This window comes from Ambystoma mexicanum, chromosome 6p (genome assembly GCF_040938575.1).
Source record: "Ambystoma mexicanum isolate Mex_15411 chromosome 6p, UKY_AmexF1_1, whole genome shotgun sequence".
NCBI classification, from domain to species: Eukaryota; Metazoa; Chordata; class Amphibia; order Caudata; family Ambystomatidae; genus Ambystoma; species Ambystoma mexicanum.
Genome location: NC_090935.1, coordinates 606,994,376 through 607,009,034, shown reverse-complemented (window position 1 = coordinate 607,009,034; position 14,659 = coordinate 606,994,376). Strand labels below are relative to the sequence as shown.

The following is a 14,659-nucleotide window of genomic DNA, read 5'->3' as shown; positions in this document are numbered from 1 at the left end:
AGTACAATTGTCATAGTGGTTGGGCAGCTGCAGTGACTAAGGCAGTGACCATAAGGCACAACACATTCTAAAAGTGGACAGTTATTGACCATAAGGCACAACACAGTCTAAAAGTGGTCTGCTATTGACCATAAGGCACAACACAGTCTAAAAGTGGACAGTTATTGACCATAAGGCACAACACAGTCTAAAAGTGGTCTGCAATTGACCATAAGGCACAGCACAGTCTAAAAGTGGTCAGTTATTGACCATAAGGCACAACACAGTCTGAATGTGGTCTGCTAGTGACCATAAGGCACAACACAGTCTGAATGTGGTCTGCTATTGACCATAAGGCACAACACAGTCTAAAAGTGGTCAGTTATTGACCATAAGGCACAACACAGTCTGAATGTGGTCTGCTAGTGACCATAAGACACAACACAGTCTGAATGTGGTCTGCTATTGACCATAAGGCACAACACAGTCTAAAAGTGGTCAGTTATTGACCATAAGGCACAGCACAGTCTGAGTGTGGTCTGCTATTGACCATAAGGCACAGCACAGTCTGAGTGTGGTCTGCTATTGACCATAAGGCACAACACAGTCTGAATGTGGTCAGTTATTGACCATAAGGCACAGCACAGTCTGAGTGTGGTCTGCTATTGACCATAAGGCACAACACAGTCTGAATGTGGTCTGCTAGTGACCATAAAGCACAGCACAGACAGTGAGGTCAGTTAGTATTCATTAGCCAAGCAGGTATTAGGCTCTATAGAAGGACCAACACTTGCCACCGGAGTAAGCGGGCGAGTGGAGAGCGAGGCAGCAAAAGGAAACAGAGAGGAAGATTGAGTGATGTATTGTGCGTCTTAGCAACCAAGGCCAGGTAGGCTGCAATCTATGGCTAGAACGCCTGCTAGATTCAGGATCTGTAGCACTTAAGATTAGTTTACTCACATGGCCAGGAGGGTATAAGGAGGCTTGAGAACATTGGTACATCAGTGACGCCACTTTGGTCGAAAAAGCAATTAATGGAGTCCCAGGATAGTTCTGCAGACGGGGTGGCGAGTGTTCCAGAGCCTTTACTTGCCAAAACTAAGGGGCAGCATCTGTGGCCCAGGCTCACAGTGCTACGAACAGGCGCAGGAACAGGCCTTTGTATGGCCTTCGGACTGGCCGCCGGCGATTCCGCCTGCTGGCGGATCCAGCTGATGGAATCGAGGCTCAGCCTCGGTTTCGCGCCGCGCAGTGCCCGGCATGGGCGAGTCAGGCGCCGTATGGGGACAGGGTCAGGCAGGCCCTGTTCCGTGTTGCTCCCTCGGAGCCTGGATCCTCTGCTGGGCTGGGGGGGCTCCTGCCCTCACCCCTCGATGAAGAAGGATGGAGTGGGGGGACCTGGGGCGCAGGAACAGGCCTTGTATGGCCTTTGGACTGGCCGCCGGCGATTCCGCCTGCCGGCGGATCCAGCTGATGGAATCGAGGCTCAGCCTCGGTTTCGCGCCGCGCAGCGCCCGGCATGGGCGAGTCAGGCGCCGTATGGGGACAGGGTCAGGCAGGCCCTGTTCCGTGTTGCTCGCTCGGAGCCTGGATCCTCTGCTGGGCTGGGGGGGCTCCTGCCCTCACCCCTCGATGAAGAAGGATGGAGTGGGGGGACCTGGGGCGCAGGAACAGGCCTTGTATGGCCTTCGGACTGGCCGCCGGTGATTCCGCCTGCTGGCGGATCCAGCTGATGGAATCGAGGCTCAGCCTCGGTTTCGTGCCGCACAGCGCCCGGCATGGGCGAGTCAGGCGCCGTATGGGGACAGGGTCAGGCAGGCCCTGTTCCGTGTTGCTCGCTCGGAGCCTGGATCCTCTGCTGGGCTGGGGGGGCTCCTGCCCTCACCCCTCGATGAAGAAGGATGGAGTGGGGGGACCTGGGGTGCAGGAACAGGCCTTGTATGGCCTTCGGACTGGCCGCCGGCGATTCCGCCTGCCGGCGGATCCAGCTGATGGAATCGAGGCTCAGCCTCGGTTTCGCGCCGCGCAGCGCCCGGCATGGGCGAGTCAGGCGCCGTATGGGGACAGGGTCAGGCAGGCCCTGTTCCGTGTTGCTCGCTCGGAGCCTGGATCCTCTGCTGGGCTGGGGGGGGCTCCTGCCCTCACCCCTCGATGAAGAAGGATGGAGTGGGGGGACCTGGGGTGCAGAAACAGGCCTTGTATGGCCTTCGGACTGGCCGCCGGCGATTCCGCCTGCCGGCGGATCCAGCTGATGGAATCGAGGCTCAGCCTCGGTTTCGCGCCGCGCAGCGCCCGGCATGGGCGAGTCAGGCGCCGTATGGGGACAGGGTCAGGCAGGACCTGTTCCGTCTTGCTCGCTCGGAGCCTGGATCCTCTGCTGGGCTGGGGGGGGCTCCTGCCCTCACCCCTCGATGAAGAAGGATGGAGTGGGGGGACCTGGGGCGCAGGAACAGGCCTTGTATGGCCTTCGGACTGGCCGCCGGCGATTCCGCCTGCCGGCGGATCCAGCTGATGGAATCGAGGCTCAGCCTCGGTTTCGCGCCGCGCAGCGCCCGGCATGGGCGAGTCAGGTGCCGTATGGGGACAGGGTCAGGCAGGCCCTGTTCCGTGTTGCTCGCTCGGAGCCTGGATCCTCTGCTGGGCTGGGGGGGCTCCTGCCCTCACCCCTCGATGAAGAAGGATGGAATGGCAGCCCCGTGTTGGTGGAGTTTTTGTAAACTGTGGAATGTAGCCCATCATTGTCCATGGTAATCCTGATGTCTAAATAAACAATGTCAGTGGTACTGTGACTTTCTGTAAATGCTAAATTAACACTGTTTGACATTGATCTTTTTAACAAATTGAACCCAACTCATCTTGGACCCTTTCCATAGAACAAACACATTGTCGATTCTATTCTATTTTATTCTAATGTATTTTTGTATAGTGCCAACAAACTTGCAGGCCTCAGAGCACTCAAACAGACAGTACAAATATAGAACAGGCTTAGAAGGGAGAAGCAGGCAGCAGGAACAGGGGTTTGGTTATGATCAGAGGGTAGTCTGTGTAGCATTGACCTACATACCACCTCCAACAAATAGGAGAGTTTTAAGAGCTTTCCTAAATTGAGCCAGTGATGGCAATTGTCTGATGGACACAGTGAGACTGTTCCAGATTCTCGGCCCTCAGGCGTCAAAGCTCTGGTCCCTGTACGTCTTAAACTTAAAGCTGTGTTGTCATAGATGGTCCTTATCGTTGGAACGTAAGGTGCATCTAAGAGGTTGCTTCATGGTCCGTAATCAAAGGTAAATTGGAGCTGTGCCGGCAAGGCACTTATAGACCAAACAAGAGGCGTTAGAGTGGATCATTTCATGGACTGGCAGCCAATGCATTTTCCTCCGCGCATGAGACATGCTCTCTGCGTCCCAAGCCACACACAGCATGTACAGCTCCATTTTGTGTTGTCTGAAGTCTTTTTATATTGGCTGTTGTAGTGCCAGATAAAACGCCACCAGGCAACACAGACTTCCGATATGATTTCATATAGAATTGTAGCCTCCTACCACCACATAGTAAGATCGGCATATGAGCGAGCAAAGGAACTGCCCATGCCAGTCCCACATACTTGATCAAAAAAGTAACTCCAAACAGAAAAACATTGTTGTTAAGACAGAATTTGGCAGGAAATAGATTGTTGGAATGGTGTAGAAAGAAGGAACAATAAAGGTTACTAAATCACCTTCTATCATACCTGCCTCATTCCACCTGGTTACTAATGCCCTCAATTCAGACTGCAACCTGGGAAAAGGGTAGACTGTCAACTGTGAATAGCACATGTGATCTTTAAGTTGCCTTAAAGCTTCAACAACATAATCTACTTGATCAAGCAACACTATATTTGAACCCTTGTCAGAGGGTTTAATCACAACATCCTGCAGACCTTGTATTATTTTAATGAGTCCAATTGGGACCCGTTGAGATTATTTCCTTTAGTAGAAAATGATGTTAATCGTAATTTACGCAAATCTGCTATGCAGAGATCATGGAAGCTGTCCATATAACCCTCAGTATGCATGAGCGGATTGAACTTCAATTTATGTTGCAACCTGGAAGAACAAGTCCACCCTCTAATCTATATCAAAACTCCTCAAAGTTGATGTTTTCAGTGTCAAAAGAGGGATCAGCCAGACTGGATAAGTCCCACAGGGAGTCAATGTCTGCAATGCATAAGTCGGTACTCCACACACGTGGAGCCACACCTGTTTACATGGGATTGATAGCAAAGAACTTTTTCAATTTTAATTTGTGAAAGAATTTATCAAAATCTAGTGTTTGTAGATGATCAAACAGCTGACGGGGGCAAACATTCAAACCCAGCTTGAGGATGATCAATTGATTACTTGCATGTTGGTTTTAGATGTTATTTCTTAGCTTATGCTCCAGAGCAAGAAAGCCTGCTCTATCAGTCTGTGTTTGCATCCTTGACCTCCATGCCCCCTACAGGTTGTCTTCCACCTGGTGTATTGCGTCCTCTGCCACAGACCCTGCCTCTCTTTTTGGGATTTGCCATCCGGGTGCAGAAGCCGCATTTCGTCTAAAGAATTCATCTTGATGATTGGTTAGTCAGTCTCTGAATTCGAAACATCCGATTCTGAGGAAGTGGCTACTGTAGAATTAGATTCACATGATGGTAACTGTTACTTCAGCACATTTTGAAGACTATCAAAGCGTTTGGCAAAAGTGTAGACCCTTCCATTCTCATAGTCATTCTGATCTCAAATGAATTTCGTATGTTTGCGTTGCTTTATTTCTTCTTCATATGCAACAAGTCCAGTATCAATCTTAGCTTTAATTGCCTTTATTTATAGCAGCCATTGGTCATTGAGACGCTGTTACTTGCAAGGATCTTAGTAACAGGGTGGGTGCAGCAGAGAGGGCTGGTTACAAGTTGCACTCTTCAGTGGAGGGTATGATTTTCAACTGGGTCTCAACCTCCTCTATAAGTTTTAGTACAGCCAATCGATCAAGCTGAGCATATTTCACAAAGATAGTCAGAAAACGCGCAGAGCATTCTGTGCTGGCTTGTCCCCATTCCTCCAGAATTGCAGGGACTTGATCTTCGAATGATGGAGTCGTCATAATACGCAAACCTCGAGGAATTCCTCCAACATCAAGGTAATTCTGGAGTGAATGTTGTTCCCACCATTTGGAAATCTCCTTTTTTTTCTGATGTGTCTCAAGTTCCCTAATGAGTGCCAGTTCTTTACTTGAAACTGCCCTGTAGGCTTTCTAGTAGCAAGTTCGCGCACTGTAGGGATAGTTTGCTGTACATTGAAAAGTCTTTTAGCTTGCAACACACGTGCTGCTTCCTTGGTACCCTGATTGTCAGTGTTCACCATATTTGTTATATTGGACAAGCCAAACACAGCAAATAAATATAAATGCCCCAAACAACCTTTCTGACTCATAGTGCGAAATGGCACACATGGCAGAAAATGCTAGAAGGTTTATGGCGGTGAGAAGAACCAGAGTGCAGCGATGCTTTGTCCATACAAACCGGGAGAAAAAAGGTTGCATGCAACATATATATATATATATATATATATATATATATATATATATATATATATATATACTGATTGTGAGCACTATGTTTGCGGAGTAAGGGAAGTGTTAGTAGAAGGATAGCAGAAGGACCTGGTAGAGAGGGGTTCATCCAAAGGGGATAACCAATAGCCCCACAGCCATTTGGACTTAATACATAAGGGCTACCCCTACTGTAGGGCACTTGGGCTTAGACCTAACACAAAACAGTTATACCCAACAATTCTCTTTTCCTCATAACTTTATCTTTGCATTGAATTTTCATATAGTTTACTAGACTCATTGATCATGAGCAATATTATTCAATTTATTGGTGGTTTCTTTCATACTATTTTGTCTTTTAATGCCTTATTTCTTTGATGCAATTAGGCATCTTGCACATTATTTTTTTGCAAACATAGTTTTTGGATTTTTATTTTTTCTTACAAAAAGCCACACTGGTTTTCCTTCATTTTTACATCCTCATGGTTTAGCCACCCATTCCAAATGTACATACATCGCAGTATGAAGACTATTTGCTGAGTTATACAGCCACAGTTCTAAGTTACCCGTGATTTGAATACCAGTAAATAACCACGAAAAAACACTTCATTTACAACCAGGTCAACGTCATGTATTTCACAATTTGTAAAATTAGTTTCCTGTTCTGGCAATATGCTGATGTTTCGGCAGTTCTGTTATTCCGCCACCTTCCTCAGGACCATATATTATTTGGGGACACTGGAAAGGAACCAGAAGTGTGTGAATTCTATTGTCATAAAAAACACGTGCAAATTCTAAGAATTGATCCTTAGGTTCGCATTGTGGCCTCTATGTGATCTAATCATTCTTGTACTGACCTTGTGGTGCACTTCTGTCCTCCTGTGTGCCCTTAACTTGTCAGCGTTCACTTGTGGCGGTCACCTGTTGGAATTGACCTTAGTTTTAGAAATGATGCCTCTATTGGTAGTTTCTGTAGTGTGCATTGTTTGTATCCATAAAAAGAGGGCAGGTCTTACCCCGTTTATGGATTCTTTTTGATGCCAATGCAAAGGTCCAGGGACACATTCAATTGATGTGATCCCTCAGTGGTTTGCTGTATTCTTCCTCTGCTTTCATTCTGCAATGAAGCAGAGACATCAATTAGGTGCTGGGAGTCATTTGGGTGTCGCACTCACAAAAGGGTCAAAGGACCGATACCTTGGGGCGATCAGGCACAGTAGTTTCCCCTGAACCCCATTGGAATGGCTCTCCCCATTTTAACATGTGGCCTAGCACTTTCTCTGTCCCTGTTCCCATGAAGTGGAACTGGTTACATTTTTACAGAAAACACCCTTCCTTGTTTGGTTCTCTCTCCTCCACCATGTTTTCTGATAACTGCATTCTGAGCTTTTAATGCTTGCAGTGGCAATAGGAGACAGGGGGCCTATGCTTTTATCTGATCGCAACTTACCCCCCCCCCCAACCTCAACCCCACACTTATGGCAGAAGACACCTGTACAATTCCACGTGCAGTTTAGATTTTGGCCTTTCACTTCACTGCAGCTCAATAATCTGGTAAGCCATTTTTGTTTACTGTCCGCCATAATATTCAGTTTATTTTTAAAGGGTGTATGCAGTGCGTTAGTATATGCAAATTTGCGCGACTGTGGAGCTGGGCAGAGCGTCTAAGTTGGCCCACACAGACCTTTATCCGAATAAAGTACCAAATCTGCCCTAGATGTTTGTATGCATGAGTTTGGCATTGCACAACTGTTTTATTTTTTAAATGTATATCCTGCCCTCGTCTCTTGTTACCACAAGAGTCAAAGGAGGTTTACTTGCCTGGTTGTACCGGTTTCACCTTTAAGATTTGGATCACTGCTTGTTTAGTCGTAGTGTGTGGTTGAGCAGGAGTTTCCATCACTACTCAACCCTGTGTTCCTGACGGGACCGGAGCACTTTTTTGAAGCATCACAAATTTGTATTGTCCTTCTATTATTTTTACGCAGAGCCATTGCGCGTGGCTGTAGCCCCGCGTTCCTGAGCTCCACCCAGCGCATTGCCCTTCAGTCCTTTCCTCCATGTGGTCGGACGCACTGGCATCGTGAGGTTTTTGTTTTTTCCCTGTTGTCCTTCAATCATCCACGCATCACTGCCACTCATTGTGGGGTCTACCATTGCTGTAAATAATTCAAGTGAAGGTGTGATCCTCTAATTCACAGTCCTCCTCTTCTAGGAGGCACCTGAGGAAAGTCCCAGTCTGTAAGGGTTTCTTTACTCGGGCAAGCTTTTAGCACCATGTTTCTCCTTCATTTATTTAGTCTCTATGGACTTTCTTCTTCTCGTCTGCCAGTGCTGTAGATCTAGGTCCCTTCTGGATCCTAACGTCCTTTCTGCCTTTCATATTACAATAATATCTGGGTTTTATGTAACATAACCTGTCAAATTGCTCTCGTTTTTAAGCGCTGTAATTATGGCTGTTGTTACCCAATTTAAATGGTACTCTTTCTACCTCGGAAGCCTGCCTGTATTCCAACATAAAACATGCAAGCTGGTCCGTATGGCAGAGGACAGGTCTTAATGCGGGAGCTCTCCTCCAAAGATCAAACTTGTCCATAATTTTCTGGCTTGTATCAATGATAGTTGCATTCACCTGTCAGGCAGGGGTGTTGCTAGTTTTGGAAGAGATCTGGGGCTACGGTAATGTCGCGACTGGCAGGACTCTGGGCTAGCTAGCCTTTCGGTTGTAGTGCATGAGCTTCTATCCGGGGCTACAACCAATAGACCCGGGGCTATAGTTCCTCAGCCCCCCCCCCCTACCGATGCCTCTGTGAATAGCTTCGACCACCACCCCTTCATGCTCCTCCTGCTGTTGATCGGTGCAGTGCTATCCTAAGGCTCCATCTCCTTGGTTTTGCGTCTGGCCTGCACTTGCTGTTAGAATGATCTCAGCCGAAGCCAGCCTCCTCCGGCCTCCAGCCCTCTTGGGCTCCCGTACGGTCTCTACCTCTGTATCTTGCTCTTTCCCTCTGCAGGGCTACTCGGTTGCATCAGTGTCAACTCTTGCTGCCTTCTCGTGTTGGTTGGCAAGTACATTGCTGCTGGGTTTTTGGGTGTACATGCTTTTGTGTAGTGCCGCGTGCCAGATCCCTCCTCTCTGAATTTGAAACCGCTTAAGTAAGTCGAGCCTCAGTTTTGATTGGATAAAATAACATCCTGCAACTACATTGATGAGAGTGACTCTGGGATGACATAAGTGTGCCTTGAACCCACAAATGTATCCTTCCAAACCCTGGCTGTGGACCCCTTTTTCCCTTCCTGCCACACTAGTATGCTCTTTGGGCATAATCTGGCTTTGTGTGTGGCTCCTTTATGCCTGGGACTGAGGCATCTGGCCCCTCCGCCCCACTCATTTCACGTTTGGTGACATTGGATCAGATTGTGGGACAGTGCAGGGAGGGTGGAACCGCTGCCATGCCTCACCTCACCTCACCCACATGAAGTCGGGCAGCCACAGGGCTCATTGCATGTCCTGATTGATGGGTGGCAAAGGTGGTATCGAGCCTGTACGCAGTGTGCAAAATATCCTCTTTCACCAGGGGGAGTTTGGGTCGAGTTGTACACACTCTATCGTTCATTCTGCTTTTTTTGTTATTCTAATCCATTTAATTTTTCTGTGTACCAGAATTCCGCAGCAGCTTTGTGGGGGTGGTGGTAGAGTTATGAGTGATATTTCGCAAACCAGATTATTCTTTAAAAGCTTTCAACATATTTAAACAAACCGAAAGTAAACCATATTTTTGATTTATTGTGCAAAGCAGGTGTTTTGATTTAGGCATTCGTAAACACAGCATGATGTTCCCATTTGATAAGTAACATTCGCAAAGAAAATCAGACCACTTTCAGGAAGACATTTAGTGTGACTTCTGCTCCAGCTTGACATGTTTGCGTTTTTTCGCCACGGGGAGTTTTATGGATGGTGGAGAGGCCTTCATTCTGCGCTGGGCCTCTCCCGCCTTGGAGTAGGCACGGCTGCAGCCGGGCTGCTTCATTCGAAAGGTAGCTTTCCATAGGATGTGAGGTAGGAGTGTTACATGACCATAGTCCCAACGCAGTCCACACGAGAGCGTTGTACCGTGCATACTGATGTCTCGCGAGGGTAGCTCAGCGGCAGCGTGCTCGCATTGCAAGCAAGAAGACACGAAGCAACAGAGGTTCAATCCCCGGTCCGCGCGTAGCCTCTGGGTATTAAGCGCGTTATAAATCACCAATCATATCATACAATTTTATCACTGGGTGCTTCAGGGTGTACTGGTTCCCAGCTCATGCACTAGTGCTATGACCAGTGCTTTAAGTGGGGTAAGAAATTGAGGGGGGGGCGTGGCTTTCATTGTGGGCGTGGCCTAAAAGTGCACAAATCATAGTAAGGTGCGCAAACAAATATATAAATGTATGTGAGCATTTATATGTTTGTATGCGTACTACTATGGTGTGTGTACTTTTCAAGCCATATTTTATAAACATAGCAATGTTACATATTTCTATGTTTATAAAAGGTGGCTTGAAAAGTGCACAAACCATAGTAAGTTACGCACACTTGTGTGCTTACCTTACTATGGTTTGTGTACTTTTCAAGCCACCTTTTATAAACATAGATATTTGTAACATGTTTCTATGTTTCTAAAAGATGGCTTGACACGTAAACAATTCAAGGCATCTTTTATGAAGCGTTGATGACGGATAAAACAAACCGCAAGGTGGCTTTGTCCGTCGACAAAGCTTTATAAAAGATGCCTTGAATTGTGCACGTTTCAAGCCGTCTTTTATAAACATAGAAATATTTCTACCTTTATAAAAGATGGCTTGAAACGTACACCGTTCAAGGCATCTTTTATAAAGCTTTGCCGACGGAGAAAGCACCTCGGGCTCTGTGATCTATCTGCTCAGAGCACATAGATCACTGAGCCCGAGGCGTCTTTCACCCTCTGCGAACCCGCGGGCTCCGTGATTTAATCTGCATATTAGATCACGGAGCCCGCAGGGGTCAGTGACCTGGGGAGGGAAAACAAAGGGACAGTAACTTCCTCTGATCAGAGGGAGTTACACTAACTGACAGAAGTGCCGCCAGCCTCAGCATTGCTCTGGCTGGCTGGCACTTCTGTCAGCTTGGCCAACATAATGACGGGCGCATCTCCCGTCGCGGCTGCGGCCGCGGCGGGATAATGCATCCCGCCAATGTTGTGTGGGACGGGGGGCCCCGGCTCAGCCCCACTTTCTGGAGACTGCCGGGGCCCGGCCCCGGCCCACTTAAAGCACTGGCTATGACGATGCATGTCCCACTTCATCAGTGACCAGTCCTCACAATCCCTCGTGATGCTTCTTTGGTATTTTAAGCTATGGTTAATGTGTGCAATCCATGCTCCTTCTGTGGAAAGACCTTAACCATAGGAGCTCCTGATGTATACGCCTGAGTCTTGGGTTGCTCCTGGTCCTCCTCACAGAATTGCCTAGCCTTACGGTGCTGGACTGCTGATGTGCAAAAGAATATTTCTCCTCTGTGAAAGGTACAGTGAGCTAGAATGTGGTCCTTAGACCTTTGTGTGGGAGCCATTCCAGAGAAGAGGCTATTTGAGCCGTGTTAGTTCTGAGCAGATGGGCTCCCATGTTTTTGTAAATACGATTTTGCCTTACCCGTTTACGAAACACCCAGGATCGGCTTCCCAAAGACATTGAGATGTCTGCATTTTTTTTGGGAGAGTATTTCAGTACCAAAACTGTGAAATGCCTAGCCCCCTGCTTTAAGGTTTATGGAGTTTGGAAACCTTTCACCATTACCTATGTACTCTTCTTATGCAAGTGCACCTATCCATGGCAATCCACCACGAAAGGTGCCCTGCATGTGTGCGTCACAATAATCATACATTCAATGAGCTTGATTTGAAGAGTAAGCTTGCAAGACAATAGTATGAATCCGTGTTCGTTTCTAAGACGCTTTCGGCAATGCACGACAGCGTGTTTCTGCCACCGGCCGTAGCCAAAGGCTACTAGCTACATCAGGCCGCAACCCGTATTCCTGTAGCGTCCCACAGTACCATGGAAATTGTTGGCACGCTCATCAAAGTTTTTTGCGGTTCCGGTACAGACCATTACAAAAGACTATTGGTTTCCTTGGGTCTTGATCCGCACAGGTTTCATATATATATATATGCTCGTAGCCACTAATGGCGCACTTCAGTAGACGCCCTCTCACCCAAATGTATTGCTTGTGTATTGAGCCTTGGTTATGTTAGGGATACACCTGTACATTGTTTTGGTCTGTGTGCTTACGCCATGTGCTGCCTGCCACAAATGATGAGTAGCGGCTTTATTTGTGCCTAGTAGTTTACCGCTTGAAATTTCGGAACCGGGCTACAAGACCCCAGCCCACCAGGTGTGGGTGGGAAGGGGGTTCATCTCAAGAATTGATGGTCCTGGTGCCACTGAAAGATGCCAGTTGTAAAGAAGAAATCCTCAATGTAGCGCACAGCAGGAAGGTGTGTAACTGTAGCAGATTGAGATGCTCCTTGTCCAAGCTGGAATCCCGGCGAAAAGAAAGCATGGCCTTGGTGCGCACTCTGCGTGGCATTCAGCCAGCACACGGGTGAGCTGTATCCGTGCTGGACCTGTGCCGAGTTATAACATCCTGGTGGATCTTGGATCCACCATTCTGCGGGGGGGGGGGGGATCATGTAAGAGATCTGAATATTATGAAATGGATCCATTCGCATCTTGCTGCCTCGAGGAGTCGCTATGCTATGGAACAGGATGTGCACGCCGTCCGTTATGGGTTGTACCGGCTGTTAAACTTTCAATAAAAGATTTAAATACAAAGTTAAAAACATACGAAGAGAAACTTCAAAGGACAACGAGTAATGAGATGATGGGGCCCTAAAACTAAACTAGACTCCTTTTGTGCTGTCAAATATTTTGTGTCGCAGAACATTGGTCCCAACTCATTGTCGCATGCTCTAGGCAAAAGCCTTTTGGCATGGCATAGTTGCAGGCAGAGCTGCCTGTCATATAGGATTTCTGATTCTGCGTAGAAAGTGGGGGAAACCCCTTCCTGGATAATCTGTCTATTGCATGAGCGTGATCCTTGGAGTGCCCCCCCTGCTGGCTACACGGACCAGAGTCGACCTCCACGCTCCATCATACTCCACACCACGGGCTGATATTGGAGGCTTGCCACGCACAGGCATCTGCAAGCTCTGCATCCAGCGGAAGTCACCGGAAAGAAGAACGCCTTCATTTCCGGCGCGTCCTCTGAGGCGCAGATACACATCTCGCGATTGTGCCGAGCTCTAATGTGTGCTGTTGCCATAGCTCTCAACTCACCCGCTTTTGGCGGGTGTCACCCGCCTTACAAAGGGCTGACTCACCCGCCAAGTCTCCTGCACGCCCATTCATTTCAATGGGCGTCTCACCCGCCAGAAGCAAAATCGGGTGATTTCACCCGCCTTTGCGAGACAAATGGTTGAGAGCTATGGCTGTTGCCGTCCCGGGCGAACTCCAACACAGTGGCGAGTTCTCTTGGGAATGAACACAGTATTTTAACAAGTGTGTTTTAAAATCATTTTGTGGTTTCGATGCACATGCTGTGTATGTTATGGAAACCCATTGCCTGCATAGCCAGGTCGCGATTTTTGGATCTGGCTGAGGTCGGCCAGAGCCTACTGCGTTAGAGGAGAAAATGCATCAGGAAATGGGCCTGGCGCGCCAGACGTCCAGTAAGTCGTAAAATATATTTACACATCAATCGTAAAGGACCTAGCAATAAATATTTCATTATTTCCAAAATCTCAGTTATAATTAAGTAATATGTATGTTAAATCAGACCTTATTTGACGCCCCAAGTCTAGTATAAATAAATTAAGTTAGTTTAGGGATCAGAGCCATTATTTCCTCCTAAAGCATCACATTGGCTGTTTAATGCTGGCTGCGTTCCGACAGGGCGCCTGCCCCAAAACAACATAGTATCTAGAATGTCACAGAGATGAACATATCGGCTTAGATAATCGTTTCGCTTACTCATAAGTGCCGGACATTCCAAAAGAAGATGCCATGTTGTTTCAAGGAAACCTTTATCTAAACCGATCACCACGGTCTAGCTTCTTGAGCAACCTCGCGCGGCCAAAACCACCAAACGGGGCAGTTGGTTGAGGCGTAGCAGCATATGTTGTCTCCCAATCCAAGGAATTGCAAAGTTAAGCAGGTATGGCTGCACTATACCAGCCATGTTCAACCCCTTCCTACTTCAGGTTATAACTTTGTAGCCTCTCAATGCTTTGACAGAATTCCCTTGTTTTGGCTTAATACACCAATTGCTTAATTAAGAGGGTCGATGCAATTCCCAGTTAATGTACAAGGCCATTTCCCCGGTAAAGGAGGGGCACCAATTCACTGAGGAACAAGGAAACAGCAGGGCTCTCCAGTTGTCCCATGTCAGATGTAAAACCTGGATGTTTGCGTTCTGGCACTTGGCAGCACTGCATTTATAGTGGTGGTTTGATTTATTTCCTTCCATGAGGATCATCTTGTGGCATCCTATCACGGTTCCCATTTCTTTCTGGAGATGCTTATCCAGTCCTGCTTCTGGGGCTTGTAGTCCCTGATTTATAATGCAAAAGTTAAAACTACAAGTCCCAGAATGCAACCCCTCCACCCCCCCCCCCCCCCCGAGTAGATCATGGGCACGTTGGTATTTACATAGCATGGTGAGAAGGGTGGAGGAGGCTGTCCTTTCTTGGCCACCTGAATGTTTGTGTGCCTCTTTCTGACTTGCCATAGTGGTTCAACTTCTTCGTAACTTTCCCATCTGACCCTCCAAGACCACCCCCTAATCCCCACCAAGCCTCAACCAATGTGAGTCCCGGTGGGCAATCTTACTATCAAGGCTGACCATGCTAACTGGTTGACAATTGTCTCTGGTTCAGTGTTGCCCTGCGAGGTAAGTGTGGTAGGGGACATTTTGGAATGTCTAGGCCCTTGTCCCCATGGCACTGGGCTATGCAGAATATGCCTTGGTTATGAATTCTTATGACGGCAGACATCTCTGAGGAGTACGCTAGGCTGCATTCTTGAGAATATAGTCCCTGGG

General features: G+C 47.7%; 1 protein-coding gene across 2 annotated transcripts in view; it reads left to right on the top strand.

Annotated features, from left to right (window-relative positions):
* The window catches only part of IQGAP2 (IQ motif containing GTPase activating protein 2), a 1,674,846-nt gene that overhangs the window by 369,197 nt on the left and 1,290,990 nt on the right, over positions 1 to 14,659 (top strand). The gene's annotated exons all lie outside the window — the stretch shown is intronic.